This window comes from Taudactylus pleione, unplaced genomic scaffold (genome assembly GCF_031769625.1).
Source record: "Taudactylus pleione unplaced genomic scaffold, aTauple2 ptg000032l, whole genome shotgun sequence".
NCBI classification, from domain to species: Eukaryota; Metazoa; Chordata; class Amphibia; order Anura; family Myobatrachidae; genus Taudactylus; species Taudactylus pleione.
The window spans coordinates 32,716,098-32,731,335 of NW_028284434.1; the positions used below are offsets into that span (position 1 = coordinate 32,716,098).

The 15,238-nt window shown below is 43.4% G+C and overlaps 3 protein-coding genes across 4 annotated transcripts in view; 2 read left to right on the plus strand and 1 right to left on the minus strand.

Moving 5' to 3' along the window:
• Positions 1–15,238, minus strand: part of CHLSN (cholesin) — a 344,029-nt gene that overhangs the window by 78,116 nt on the left and 250,675 nt on the right. The window lies entirely within an intron of this gene.
• Positions 8,877–15,238, plus strand: part of GPR146 (G protein-coupled receptor 146) — a 42,069-nt gene continuing 35,707 nt past the window's right edge. The window contains exon 1 of the mRNA XM_088451993.1: positions 8,877–8,964. The gene's annotated coding sequence lies outside the window, so the exon portion shown is untranslated. The remainder of the gene's footprint in view (positions 8,965–15,238) is intronic.
• LOC148539016 (uncharacterized) overlaps positions 8,884–15,238 on the plus strand; it is a 101,142-nt gene continuing 94,787 nt past the window's right edge. The window contains exon 1 of one of the 2 annotated variants that reach the window (XM_088451999.1): positions 8,884–8,964. The gene's annotated coding sequence lies outside the window, so the exon portion shown is untranslated. The remainder of the gene's footprint in view (positions 8,965–15,238) is intronic. The other variant, XM_088451998.1, reaches the window with a different exon arrangement.

Consider the following 15,238-nt stretch of genomic DNA (forward strand, 5'->3'; position numbering starts at 1 on the left):
ACAATATACCAGCGATGTTGTATCTGCCCCACCTGCAGTGTAACATGGTTTTGCCGAGGAGCTCTTTTTGCTCTTTTTTGCTTTACTTCCACCTCAGAATCAGGCCCTATATTCTAGTCACATTTCTGTTGAGGATGGAGGAAAAGACACAAGACAATCAAAGTTAAACAATCTGTAAAATCTATGTAGACATGGTGGAAGGCAGAAATAAGGAATCAATGACTGTCTCCAGCAGTATGGAATGCCATAGCCTAAAAGCCCTAACATTAGTACACCCTCTTCTATGCTAATGATGGAAGTGCCGTCTCCTAGTCACACTGAACATTCCCATGTCATATGTACAGTATTGGCATTGTACTGACCTTGGACTGAATCAACTGAATTGACTGAATCAACTCTCATGGGCAAATATGTAGCTCCAGAGCACTGACTCCTGGGAAGACCCACTGCACATTCAATACACAGGTAACATAAGCTGGTGAAAAAATTAGGGCCTTAGCCATACTTTCACATGTTGGGCATTTCTCAAGAGTATTTTTTTTTTTTTTATTGAGCTATATATTATTATTTATTACCAGTTATTAATATAGCGCACACATATTCCACAGTGCTTTACAGAGAATATATGGCCGTTCACATCAGTCCCTGCCCCAGTGGAGCTTACAATCTATGGGCCTGATTCAGACCCACTCGCGAGCGGCTGTCCGCTCGCAAGTGGGTCGATGTTATGGACTGAGCATGCGCACGACGGAGGGAGCTCCGTCGTGCGCATGCGCCAGACGCGACGAGCGAAGGAAAGTCCTTCGCTCGTTGTGTCCGATCAAAGGGGGCGTGCTGTCAATGTTGATTGACAGCACGCCCCCTTTGGTGGGCGTGCCGGGGGCGTGCCTCCCTGACGGGGGCGTTCCCACGGGAACGCCTCCCGTCAGAAGCCGGCCCACTGACATCACTAGTGATGTCAGTGGGAGTGATTTTGGCTCTGATAGAGCCAAAATCACTCCGGAGCTTGCGGTTGAAAACCTCAACCGCAGGCTCCGGCTCGCAATTTCGATGGTCGCGATGGTCTCGACCATCGCGGCCATCACAATGCACGCTCGTATAGCATGTGGGTGGTGACCCACAGCTATACGAGCGTCCAGGAGGACGCTCCATGAAAATGGAGCCCGGCCCTCATTCAGAGCGTGCGCTCTGCTCAGAGCGTACGGCTCTGAATGAGGGCCAATATTCCCTAACACATGTTCACAAACACACACACTAGGGTTATTTTTGTTGTGAGCCAATTAACCTACCAGTATATTTTTTTGGACTCTAGGAGGAAACCCAAGCACAGGGAGAATATACAAACTCCACACAGTTAGGGTTATAGTGGAAATTGAACCCACAACTTCAGTTCTGTGGGGCAGTAATTCTAACCATTACACTGTCTGTGCAATCCCTGTTCTCTGCTTGTCTCCTGTAAACATTTGACAAGCTTCCAATATGTGTTCTTTAAAAAAATCAGTCTGGTAGATCAGCAGTGGCCATTAGCTACAAACTACCATTACACACTTTGGGGCTGATTCAGGGTTGCATGCAAGTGTGCCGCTGATTCTTCATCAGTACCGCAATGTCTCAGGTATACCCTTGGAACAGGAGCGCGCCAATGGCTGCTATCAGGTATTAGTCAGAGACTAAGGAGCTCTATCTATGTACAACACCGGAGTAGGGAAGCCAATTCCCGGGTTTTTTTTTCCAATCTCGGAATTTGGGATTGGAAAAACCTCAATCCCGGGATACCCAGAACTGGCCTGGTTTAAAAAAAAAATAAAGAGACTCCCGTCCAGCCCCCACAGTGATTTACCGGCGGGGCTTTTGGAAGGGTGGTGGCGGCATCCTGTAAAGCGGTGAGTTGGCGGTCCAGCCGGCATCGGGCTGCGCAGTGCCAGCCGCGGGAAGGGGGAGGCAGGCAGTGCCTGAGCACTTTGCTGGAGGTGCACTGCCTGTCGTTTAAAAAAAAAACAAAAAAAACATTTATTGCCAATCCCAGGAGATCGGAGGCTTATTATCCTGGGATTCAATCCTAGCCATTTTTAGGCCAAAATCCCGGGATCCCGCCTCCCTACACTGGAGTAACATTAAAGAGGGGGAATGTGTTCCAAGGTGGACAATCCCTTTAAATATATTGTTATAATGAACAAACAGCCCACTGGTTAATGATACTTATATTCAACTTTGTCTACAAAATGTCCAGCAGAAAAACAGGTGTGTTATATTACACAGATAAATGTATTTTTCTACATTTGCTAACAAGAGTGGGAGAGCTGGCACATTTTTTGTTCTGCCAGCCAAGTAACTATAAAATACCTTCCAGAGACTACAAGCTTGGCTTTAGCGGCTAACAAACAGTAACTTCAGAATACAGAGACGTGTACAATAAATTATAAGTACATTCATACAATACACATACAATGTTGCAGTATACTTTCTGCCTGTGTAAGCATTATTTCTACCAAGTAATCTTACTAAGCAGACAAATTTATGAATAAATAAAGCATTTCATTGGGAAAAATCTTATTAGGATTTTATTTTTTTTGGAACAAGCGAGGCAGAAAACCTCACACGGGTTCCTGCACATCATGTCTCTAGAAGGTCTCTCTCATCCATTGCATGCATGAGAAGATAGGAAAGTGTGCAGAGAGACACAGGGAGAGCTGTCTGTGTGTCCGCTTTTCCTTTCTATAATTGAACATGATCGTTGGGACTATAGATCTTGGCATTGCAGTGTCTTCATTTCAGGTTACTGGCTATTAATGACTATCTGTTTGTGAAATCACTTGGTTTCATCTTCTGCAAATAGGGAATCTCATTTTCTCATTTTATTTTTTAGAAAGCAACTAAGCCCATCCAATGTAATAATTCATGTCATGCTGGTACCATTACCTTTGAAAGTTTCACAGCAGTAATATTTAGAACAAAGACCTCGACCTCGGCAGCAGAGATTCTTGTACCATGGGAAAGAGTAGCGGCATAGATTTCCTGTAGTTTTGTTTTACACCAAAATGGACAGCTACACCAATTCCATAGAAGTGGCTGGCGATCACTGTAGGGACATTAAAAATATTGAATCCTGGATGCCACGACCCCCTCAAAAAAAAATATGGCTACCTAGGTGAACCAAATGTGAATGTGCTTCTGAAAATCAGACAGGTGTGATCCCTACACCAGCATTAGTACAGAGGTGTCCTTTTTTTTACTGTGGTTTCAGTCGTGCCAAATAGCCCCAGGCTGGACTACCGGGCAACTCGGCTGTGCTGAGCTTTATAATGTTAAAATCTTATTTGCATAAATAGTACAACTGGGAGCGAGAAAACTGTATTACTAGTGTACACTGACCATTGGGGGTGTGTGACATTTGTACACCCGTGTGCCGACTTCAAGTAGAGGCGAAAAGTCCGGTTTGCCGAAAAACGCAATGATTTTGCCTCATTCGCCTGTTTGGATGAGATGTTTTCGCCATATGCGTCCCTGCTTTTCACCCTATCCAATTCTAAAACAGGCAAAAACGAGGATAGGCTAATGTTGTGAATAGCGAAACTAGTGAAAAGGACAGGATATTTTGGGGAAAACAGTCTGTACCCCATAAAAAGCCTCACTGACCCTGGGAATCAATATAGAAGAGTATTAATAGTCCTAACAAAAGTATTTAGTGATCTTATATGGAGGCAAAGGGCTGTTATATGCATGTTTGCATAAGTGTGGAAAAATTATATAAAACAATGATTTTTTGCTAAAAATAAGTACTCCAGTTAAATTTGGGGTACATGTAGATGGGTACTAGTATATTTTAGTGCCTCTTAAGTGAAGATTTAAAAAATCTTAAAAATACACCGGCTGCAGCCTCCTGCAATCCTAAAAACACCTGTCTCAACTTTATAGCCCCCCAAATACCATGGCCACTACTTTTTACCCATTATACAACACTTTTAAAATTTTCGCCTCAAAAATGACAAGTCGTTTTTAGGGTGTTTTAAGTTTTTATTTTTTTGCCTTATTAGTCATTGGGGGGGGGGGGGGTCCAAAGGGTTCTGAATCAAGTCCCCACATTTGTACCCCAAAATAGAGATTTTGCACCTACATTTCCCTTGCCTCTGGATGGAGAAACTTATTCGCCTGTTTTTGCCTATGGAGTTTTCGCACAGGCAAAAATGTCCTGGAATTGAATAGGGCGAAAAGCACAAAACAGGCGAAAAGCGCAAATCGGCAAAGACTTTTCGCCTCTAATTGAATACGGCCCTGAGTCTGTGTATAAAGGGCTCCGATGCGAGCACCTGCAGATTTTCCTCCTGCCAAGTGCTTCATCTGCGACTTATGCCGTGTACCAATTCCTGTGCGGTTAATTTTGCAGCCCGGCATCTCTACTGTGCCCCATAGTAGTTACGCCCATGTGCCCAGCATATGAAGAGACATCTGTAAGAAACATGAAAAACCTCCCCTGAGTGTATACTCACTCATGCTGGTGTTTGTCACTAGATAAATTATCGGTATTAGTTTTTTTCTTATGGTTCCTCTCATACTATATACAGAATAATGAGACTGTAAAATACTGTACAATCACAGCTGTATGTTTTATATTCAGTAATAGAGCAGCAGCTGTTTATTTCCACTAATGATTACAGTAACGGAAACAACGCAAAGAAGGTATTTTAATACATTGAAATAAATTGCATTGTTTGATCCCATTTGAAAGACACAACAGATGTTTTCTTAGTAGGGATGTGCAGGCTCGGATTAGTTCTGATTTTTCCCGCCAAAAATCGGGTCTCAGAAAGAGGCAAAACGTCATCTTTCATGGACAAACATCATCATTCCAGGACAAAAGTCCATTAAAGATGATGTTTGTCCATGAAAGATGACGATTTGCCTATTTCTGAGACCCGATTTTTGGCGGGAAAAAACCGAACTAATCCGAGCCTGCACATCCCTATTTCTTAGAGAACAAAATTCAAAGTTGCTCAATGAGTAGTGCCATATTTCAGCTAAATGGTATCTCACCTTCCAAGTCAGAAAATAAAGTAATTTATTATCAGCAATGCGAACTTGTCTACTGGCTTGAATCTCACATCTGTACAATAGAAAAATGTTGCAAACCTGCTCCCTTGCTAAGAGCAGACAGTGACTTATTTTTACAGGCATAAAATGATGCCCTCAATATTTGCATGCATGTAGATGTATGGGATCTCTTATCTGGAAACCCATCAAAAACAATGTTCCAAAAAACACACAGCTAGGGTAATTTACTGCCGGTACTCAGCGACAATGCCATCCAATCCAACATTATCATTATGGGGAGATGTATCAAGCAGTAAAAGAGTGGAGAAGTTGTCCATAGCAACCAATCAGCTTCTACCTTTTATTTTATAGAATGTATTTGAAAATGCTACCTCAAAGCTGATTGGTTGCTATGAGTAACACTCTACTCTTTTCACTGCTTGATACATCTCCCCCCAAGTACTTTCTCCTTTGTTGACAGTGACAATGTCGACATTTATCATGTCTACAAGGATATGTTGACAAATTATCCCTGGTGATCTAGTGGTGTCTTACCTTCCCCTGGCAGCTACAGTGTCTTCTTCTGGGTCCCGGTGAGGATCAGTGTCCACGGCGAGATCTCTGCAACAGCGTTCTGGTACTTCCCCCACTATCCGTAATCCTTCCCCCAGTGCCTAACCATAACCTTTCCCCGCAGCCTAACCCTAACCTCCCCCCTCCCCACAGCCTAACCTTTCCCCGCAGCCTAACCCTAATCTCCCCCCTGTAGCCTAATGGTGGGTACACACTCGGCGATATTACTGAGCAACTGCACGATTACGACATCGTAATCGTGCAATCGCTCAGTAATCGTGCACAAATCGTGCACTTTTATGTTGGAAATGACCAGCGATGCGCACTCCCGCTGGTCGTTTCTGACATTGTCCATCGCCTGAACATGCAGCACAATCTGACGATAACGACAGATTGGCATGTTCAGGAATGATGGACAGTGTCTGCACTGAACGACTGATCATTCAGTGCAGACACTACAGGGGATCAGGAACGACGGTACGATTACGATGTTGTAATCGTACTGTCTTTACTGATCGCCTAGTGTGTACGCACCTTTACTCTAACCTCCCACCGCAGCCTAACCTCCCCCTGCAGCCTAACCTCCCCCTCCAGGGGTGTATCTAGGGATCCAAGCGCCCATGGCAATGTAATGGACTTGCGCCCCCCTCCACCCCCTATGCAGTGCCCCAAGTAATAATCCCCCCTATGCTGCATTGCCCCCCAGTAGTAGTCCCTGACGCGACCGCCGCTGGCCGCTCCACCCTGCAGCCTAACCCTAACCTCTCCCTGCAGCCTAACCCTAACCTCCCACCACAGCCCAACCCTAACCTCCCACCGCAGCCCAACCCTAACCTCCCACCGCAGCACAACCCTAACCTCCCACCGCAGCCTAACCTTAACCTCCCACCGCAGCCTAACCCTAACCCCCCACCGCAGCCTAACCCTAACCTCCCACCACAGCCCAACCCTAACCTCCCACCGCAGCCCAACTCTAACCTTCCACCGCAGCCTAACCCCCCACCGCAGCCTAACCCTAACCTCCCCCACCACAGCCTAACTGTAACCCTCCCATCAGCGCCTAACTCTCCTATTGGCGCCTTATCCTAATCGTTGGCATCCTCACAATTTTGACATTTCACATAGTGACAGTTCAAATGTCGATATCGTAAACATGTTAACATTGTAGTGTCGACGTTATGAATGCTGACATGGTTACTATCAACTTTCTGACCAGATTCCGTTAGGAACACTGCTAAACAATTTAAGGTTTAAGGTGCTTGCACACTTGATGATATTCTGGATGACTGAATGAGAACGATATTGTTATCATTCAGTCGTTCACTATATCGGCCAATTTGTATGCAAAAACGATAACGACCAACGATGTGCACTCCCACAGGTCGTTGCTCTTTCATCGCCCGAACATGCAGGCCAACCTGACGATATTGTCAGGTTGTTGCATGTTCAGGAATGAGGGAGGGAGCCTGGGATTGAACAATATCGTTCATGATATCATTCAGTGTTTGTGCTCAATGCCGTTAACGACATTGAGCACACCCGCTGAACGACATCATTAACGATATCGTTCAGCGCCAGGCTCTCTCCCCATTCCATAACATGCAGCAACCTGACGACATCATCAGGTTGGCCTGCATGTTAACCCGATGAACGACAATGACGAACGACCAGCGTCGTCGTCGTTATCGTTCATCGTTTTTGTGTTAAAAATGGACGATAAAGTGGACGACTGAACGATAACGATATCGTTAACGTTCAGTCGTCCACTTTAATCGCCCAGTGTGTACGCACCTTAGCCCCTTTACAGAAGGACAGAATATCTCTAACTGTATTTTAGACACAGGTCTCTCATTAACTGGAAAATCCTTTCCTGGAAAACCTTGTCCAGGATAATAAATCACTAGACTACCATTTACATTTTCATGTTAGATTTTATGTTAAACACTAGAGACAAATGAACACAAAACACATAGTATTATTAAGGAAGAAATTGACATTGTTTATGACTGGAAACTAAAATAAAATGTTCATTTTAATAATAATAATAAAAAAAAAATAAAAAAAACGTATCCGACTGACCAAGTGACCTATATTTTACCTAAGTGCCGCTAATGGGAAACAAACATTGCTGGAAATAAAGTGATATCCCATATGTCTCTCCTGGTCAGAGGTACAGCGAGGGGAAGATTGTAGTACACGGGCCAAGCAATTAAACAGCAGGAACTGTTCCAGCATCATCTGTATCTCAGCATCAATCAAACACGTCACAGAACAGCTTCTAGGATGGGTCCTCAACCCGGTCACTGAACAAGACACTGAACCGTGACAGATCCTAGAAGCCTCATATGGTGCAGCTGTGCCAGTTCATGGTCAGATTTCCTATTTGTCCCCTATATTTGAGGCACTATTAAAATAAAATAAAACTCTGAACTCATGAATGGGATTAATTGTGGTCACAATATTATACGCTTTCCTAAATATTATAATACCAAACATATGTATGAATTCAGGGCAGTTAATGCTAAACAGTGCTGACAAGAGGTCACTCTGGATATTACTGGAGAGCAGGGATCATTTGAAATGCCTGTTGCATGTTTCACATACAGGTTCAGTGTTCATTGTGCACCAGAGACCAGTATGGCCACAAGGCCACCACTCATAGGGAATCTGTAGGCATCCTAATCATTTTGTGGAGGGCTGTGGCTCATTCAGTGCCCCTCCTCTGCTTCACCTCTGCAGACTCACTGTAAGGAAATAAGAACCCCCCCTTTTCTAGTGAGAGGAGTAACAGAGCGTAGGCAGGGTGCCAGTCAGGGTGACCACAGAGCGCACTGACTCTGTTTAATGAAAGCCAGGAAAGAACACATTGCACAGTGTTTCTTTAGAGAGCCAGCTAGCCTTCAGTGATTGCAATCAATAAAAACACTCAGCAAGGGGCCCACAGAGGGAGAGAGTGAGAGACACACAGGCTGAGAGAGAGGGAGAGAGATCTCTCTGCTGGCTGAGGCTGCTGCTGCCACTCTCTCCCTTCCCCCTCCAACAAAAACAAGCGGAACTTTCATAAGTTAGAAGACAAACCAGTCTCCTTTCCAGCGGTGTTCTGTTCCCCCCAGCCGTAGGACTATCCAACCCCTGGGCTGAGCTCAGCACAACTTATTTTCTGCCTGGACCCCGGGATGTGAGACTTCCAACAAGTGCAGCTTCCACAACACATCACTTCCCAGAAGCAGAGGCAGTGAGAGGAAGCCATGGAATGGGATCCAGAGAAAGGATCGCAGGATGGGTAATATAAGGCTATCCAAGGCACAAGAGGATATATTCCTATACCAGTGGCTGAATGTATTAGGAGACAGGAGATAAGAGGTAAGTTTGGATGTTTGCGAGTTATAATGTATCTAGTGGCTAGTTACAATGTGTATCTAGTGGCTAGTTACAATGAATCTAGTGGCTAGTTACAATGAATCTCTAGTGGCTAGTTACAATGAATCTCTAGTGGCTAGTTACAATGAATTTCTAGTGGCTAGTTACAATGAATCTCTAGTGGCTAGTTTCACTGAATATCTAGTGGCTAGTTACAATGTATCTAGTGGCTAGTTACAATGTATCTAGTGGCTAGTTACACTACATATCTAGTGGCTAGTTACAATGTATCTAGTGGCTAGTTACAATGTATCTAGTGGCTAGTTACAATGTATCTAGTGGCAATTTATATAGTGGCTAGTTACAATGTATCTAGTGGCTAAATGCAAGGCATCTCCTGGCTAGTTGTAATGTATCGCATGGCTAGTTATAATGCATCCCCTGGCTAGCTACAAGGCATCTCCTGGCTAGTTGTAATGTATTGCATGGCTAGTTATAATGCATCCCCTGGCTAGTTACAAGGCATCTCCTGGCTAGTTGTAATGTATCGCATGGCTAGTTATAATGCATCCCCTGGCTAGTTACAAGGCATCTCCAGGCTAGTTGGCTGATAACAATGCATGTCCTTTCTGTGTTTACATGCCTAATTCTGTCAGATGCATTAAAGAATCATGAAACTGTAACTCACACACCCTGCAGACACCTGCAATCTGCTGTCACAATAAAGGCAGGAATGTTATTATGTGGAAATCTCTATAAGTTATTATTACTGAAGTGTCAGGGAAAGTCATCATACACTACTTTCTCTATGGCACATGTACAACCAAAATACGGTTACAACATAGACAACTTCCCTAGCACCATGTTGGCTGTAGAATGTATGACATATTTAGGTAACCTATGGTTCTTAAGTTGTGGTTGTATTACAAGTCTCTAATAGTCTTAGGACATTCTGGGACTTGTAGTTCCACATCACCAGGGGAACCCTTGGTCTTCTATCTCTGCTGCAGCTTGTACATAACGAACACATTTAATCCTCCTGTTGCTGTGTTCTTTTGTTCTTGCAGGACAACAGGTAACATTAATTTCAAATATTAAATTAAATAAACGTATGAAAAAAAAGAAGCACGTCTCACAAAAGACTGTAAATATGAACTAATAATGTAATGTAACATGATACTTTTAAGTCATACTGATGCACAATTTACAGCTTCGGCACTTAGGATTTATGGATACATCTGTAAACTAGGGGAAAGCCCTATTAACCGGATTACTATATTTTCCTAAACTTATTCTGTCACCTCTATCTCTGATGAGAGCTAAAAACACCAGTTTCAGTGAGTTTCTGTGTGTTTAGCTTCAGTTTCATGCATGAGGGGGTGGGGAGTCAGGCTGATGACATGAATGCACATTGACCAAGTTCTCAATGTCACTAATATGGGCTTGTAACAGCCCTCCCTTCAGTGGGAAGCAGCAGCATGACAAGTAGGTCCTCTCCTTGTTATTTTAAGAGTGGGGAATGAGTGCGTAGAAGATACGAAACAGGACAGAAAAGAATCACATTTCTCGGAGACTGTATTCATACTGAGATCCTGCCAGATTCTAATTTGTTGCACATGCTTAAACTGCAAACACTATATAGTGACTCCTTCATTCTTAATTTACACTGCCTTGCATGCAAAACACATTATACACATCCATGCTTCCACACTGCAGGGTACATACATGGGATAAATGTGTCCCAGGGAATGTCACTTCAAGGATGGACTCTGGCCCTCATTCAGAGGCGGTCGCAAGAAGCGCTTGCTCTGAATGAGGGCGGCCGCTTGACTTTTGAAGTGCGACCTCCTGGTCGCTAGCTAAGCTGTGGGTTACCACTCACAGCTTTAGCGACCGACCAGGTTGATGGTCGCGATGGGACCCTAAGGTTGGGTCTCGGCAACCGCAATCCCCAGGAAGCTCCCCACTGACATCACTGCTGATATCAGCGCGGCCGCCCAGAAAACAGCAGGAGTTCCTTAAGGTGCGCCTCTGTTTGTGAAACCACCCCTGCCATGCCTACAAAACGGGTCGAGCTGTCGATCAACATCGACAGTCACCCCTTCTGTAGTGAGCTCTGGAGCGAGAGAATTTCTCTCTCGCTCCGGGGCGTGTGAACGCGCAGTGTGGCCGCTGCGCGTGCGCAGGGCCTAAACATTGACCCGCTTGCGAGCGGGTCTGAATGAGATCCTATATGGTCTCCTCACCATGGTGAATACGGCAGTATCACATAGACTGACAGTTGCTGCAGGTCTCTTTAAAGTTGTAATTTGGTGTTAACTCAATAGCCATTAAAACAAGTTACAGAAACCACAGGTTCAGATCCTTTAGTACCATTCTGAGATACTTACACGGCATTTAAATTATTTGCTATATTATTATTTATCAACAGTTATTTATATAGAACCTACATATAATGCAGCTATTTACAGAGAATATTTAATCATTCACATCAGTCACTGCCCCAGTGGAGCTCACAGTTTATTTATAATTTGCAGCCATAGTAAAGATTTTCTATCACCGCTTATCCCAGCAATAGAAAATCTTCTATCGCCTTAATTTGCCAATAAAAGTTCCCTGGAGCGATGCTCTGCTCCACGGCGATGATGGATGCCTGTGGTAAGAGGAGGCTTGCCGAACTGACAGACAGTCCTGGTTCCCTCTGTGGCGCATGCATGACACGGCACTGCCAGATCACACAAGCTTATATGTGGGCTTCCAGTTGCAGATTTTTAAAGCGGCAATCATTTTAAATGCAAAACCAAGCTGGTTCTGGGGAGTTTCCTGCCCGTGGATACAAAATTTTGATGTTTTGTTCCCCGAGCCACTTAGTTATCACTTTTGCCTAATGGCAAGGTGCTCTATCATGCTGGAAAAGGCATTGTTCATCACCAAACTGTTCTTGGATGGTTGGGAGAAGTTTCTCTTGGAGGATGTTTTGGTACCATTCTTTATTCATGGCTGTGTTCAAAATTGTGAGTGATCCCACTCCCTTGGCGAAGAAGCAACCCCACACCTGAATGGTCTCAGGATGCTTTACTGTTCGCATACACACTTACCGATACACCTCTCAACTTGTCTGGCCACAGGAACTGGTAGTGACGTCATTGTTGGCGGTTCCTGGGCCAGCATATAGTTTAGTCGGCCATACAGACAGCAAAATGTACTGATATATCTGCAAGATGTATGGGCATCGGCTGTGCTGCAGAGCTGATGCGATATGTCTGTGAATGACGTCGTTCACAGACATATCTTCTGTACACATCTGACGAAGCACTATGCGATATGTTGGTCGTTGGCTGTACGTATGATATATCGCATAGTGTATACACAGCATTAGTTTATAACTATGTGCACCAAAATAAGACAATTCTCTTTTTCTACTTGTATACATTGAAAGGGGTCAAAGCAATTTTCCACGAAGGGTGCAAATTGCCGATGCCACAGAGGTAAATCGCCAGCAACTGCACCTGATCTTGCACCCCTCCCTGCCCACTCTGAGCACTTCTGTGCGAATTCATGCTGATGTAATGTGCGGCTATTGTACAGTACCCGGCACTCAGCACAAAAAAAGATGCAGACCACTGAGACATGCCCTATACTAGGGGTAGCCAACCCTGGTCATCGAGAGCTGCTAACAGTTAACATTTTCCAAAGCACCCAGCAGGTACACAGGTGTAGTCATTACTCACTAACACATTTTAAAAGATCCACAGGTGGAGCTAATTATTTCACCTGCGATTCTGTGAGGATGCCTGGAAAACATGCACTGTTGGTAGATCTTGAGTACAAGGGTTGGCTACCCCTGCCCTATACTATGAGTACAATCCACCCCAATATATATATCTTGTTTTGTTCCGTTCTGGTTTTGTCCTCATTGTTAAAGTAATAGGATGTAAAGGTATCACTATCTTAAAATTTACATAAAATGTAAAAAATGTGACTATAACCCTCATGTGACTCATTCAAACATAATTTTTTTCCAAGAAAATGAAAAGAATGCAGAAGACAAATTTAAATTCCTCCCCAAGGTCTTCACCATTCTGCATAGCAACACCTGTTTTCTCCTGTACAATCAAACATATACTGTACTTGTTACTGTACGTCAGGGGCGTCCAGCGGATGCGCTCCAAGCTCTTTAGTGTATTACTTTAAAAAATAATAATAATCTAACCTTCCAGTGTGTAACTGTACAGGCAACCTCCTGGCTGCACTGCGCAAATCATGCTTCACAGTCTCATGTGTTGCTACAACATAAGCACTCACATGTTGTTATTTGTAAAGCTGCATACACACACAACGATTTAGTTAATGAACGATTTTAGTAAACGATTTTTTCCCTTGAAAAAATGAACTAAAATCGTTTACTAAAGTTGTTCATTTACTAAATGTAATGAACGATTTTTTAGAACTACAAACGATTTTTGCATATTAACTTACTGAAAATCGTTCAGTTGACAAGTCTGACTGAACTACAAACTACAACTACAAACGTGAACGCGCATGAACGATAATCGTTCATCGTTTGACTCAGAAAGTGAACGATTTTTACAAACGATTATCGTTAAACGATATCGTTTAACGATAATTGATAAAAAAATCGTTGTGTGTGTATGCACCTTTAGAAATTACAATTGTAATGTTTTATCTACTGCTGCATAATCAACTTCTGCTGTAATATAGGAAAATACAGTGTGGGCATGGACCCCCAATGGCATACTCTTATAGAGCCAGTATTTTTATGTTAAATGCCAATACCATGCTGCTCTTTAAGGGGCCTATTTACTGAAGTAAAGTAATATATCGCAAAAGCAGCTCCCTTAGGATTCTATGGGGGCTGCTTTTTTGACAAATTTACCGGTAGCTAGTGCCATCTCCAGATGTCTATAGCGCCTCTGTAGCCTATAGGTTCCCTGGCACTCTCCACTCGCACATGTGTGGTCAGCAGGACGCACATGTGCAGTAGCTCTGAAGGAAAAGTGAAGGTTGGCATTAGCGATCCCTTCACTACTACAACACCGCAGGGATAAGCTGCTTTTGGAGCACCTGATCCTGCGGGCGTTTTCTTAATACATCTAGGCGATAATTAATCTCTTGTTGCCGAGAACAGTTGCAATAAGAAATTATAATTATCAGGTCTAGGACCCGATAATTAATAAATATGCACCTAATAACCGTTGCCCACACACCCACCCCTTGCTTTATTAGTTTCCATGTCTGTCTAGTTTGTAAAATTAATACAATTGTTTAAACTCTGGGCACTACTGCAAATCTTTTTGACCAGTGTTGTAGCTGTGCTCTGGATTTTTATTCTGCCTGTTTGTGGACCTTGTTTTTGCGGTGCGCATACTACAGAACCGAGAGCCACGCAGATGCACAGTAATATGCATTTCAATTACATCTACACCTACAGAGAGGTGGAACTTCGTTGTAACGGGTCATTCTTGCGTATGCAAAGCTAAGTGCAACTGCGGGCTAGGCAGACCATAGACGTATCTGTACCACCGAGTATAGGAATATGCAAGTGGTTCCCGATGACGACATAGCTCATGGCATTAGCCTTGCTTGTGGAAGCCTCATCGTGTTTGTATTTACTTAGGCGACTGAGCAAAGAGAAATGTTAAGGCTTTCCCTATGTGATCTGTGTGGATTACACCTCCAGAGGACGCCAAAAGAAACACAAATCTGACAAATTTCCAAGAAAAACTGTTTTGTTATTTTTTATTTTAACTTGAACATATAAATTTTAGAAATATGTACTGGAACTTACACAGGGGTAATTGCATGAGAAAACTGATCTGTGAAACACCATAGGTTTTCTCTTTATAACTATAATAGCCTTCTGCTTTTCATTTAAATGTAATTATATGGAAGAAGAGCGTGTGGATGGCCAGTCATCTATTGTCTGAGCACGGAATGAATGAAAACAGAATCTCATCCATCATTTAGACATAGTATATATTTATGTAAGCAAAGGACTGATCGCCTACAGCAGTCATGTCATCCATGACGGTTCTTACGCCTCCTGCAGGGACAGTAGAAACATGGGAACAATTACTACTTTACTATGTATACATCAGGCAAACGGGCCTCTATTTCTTAAATCACTCCACTACTAGGGAATCATAATTTTCAACCTCACTTAATGTTTTAGCCAAAACCCAGTATACTGTCAAGAGAATTAAGTGGCCCTAGAATGACAGCCCCTTATTTTACTCTATCCCCTCAGAGAAGTACG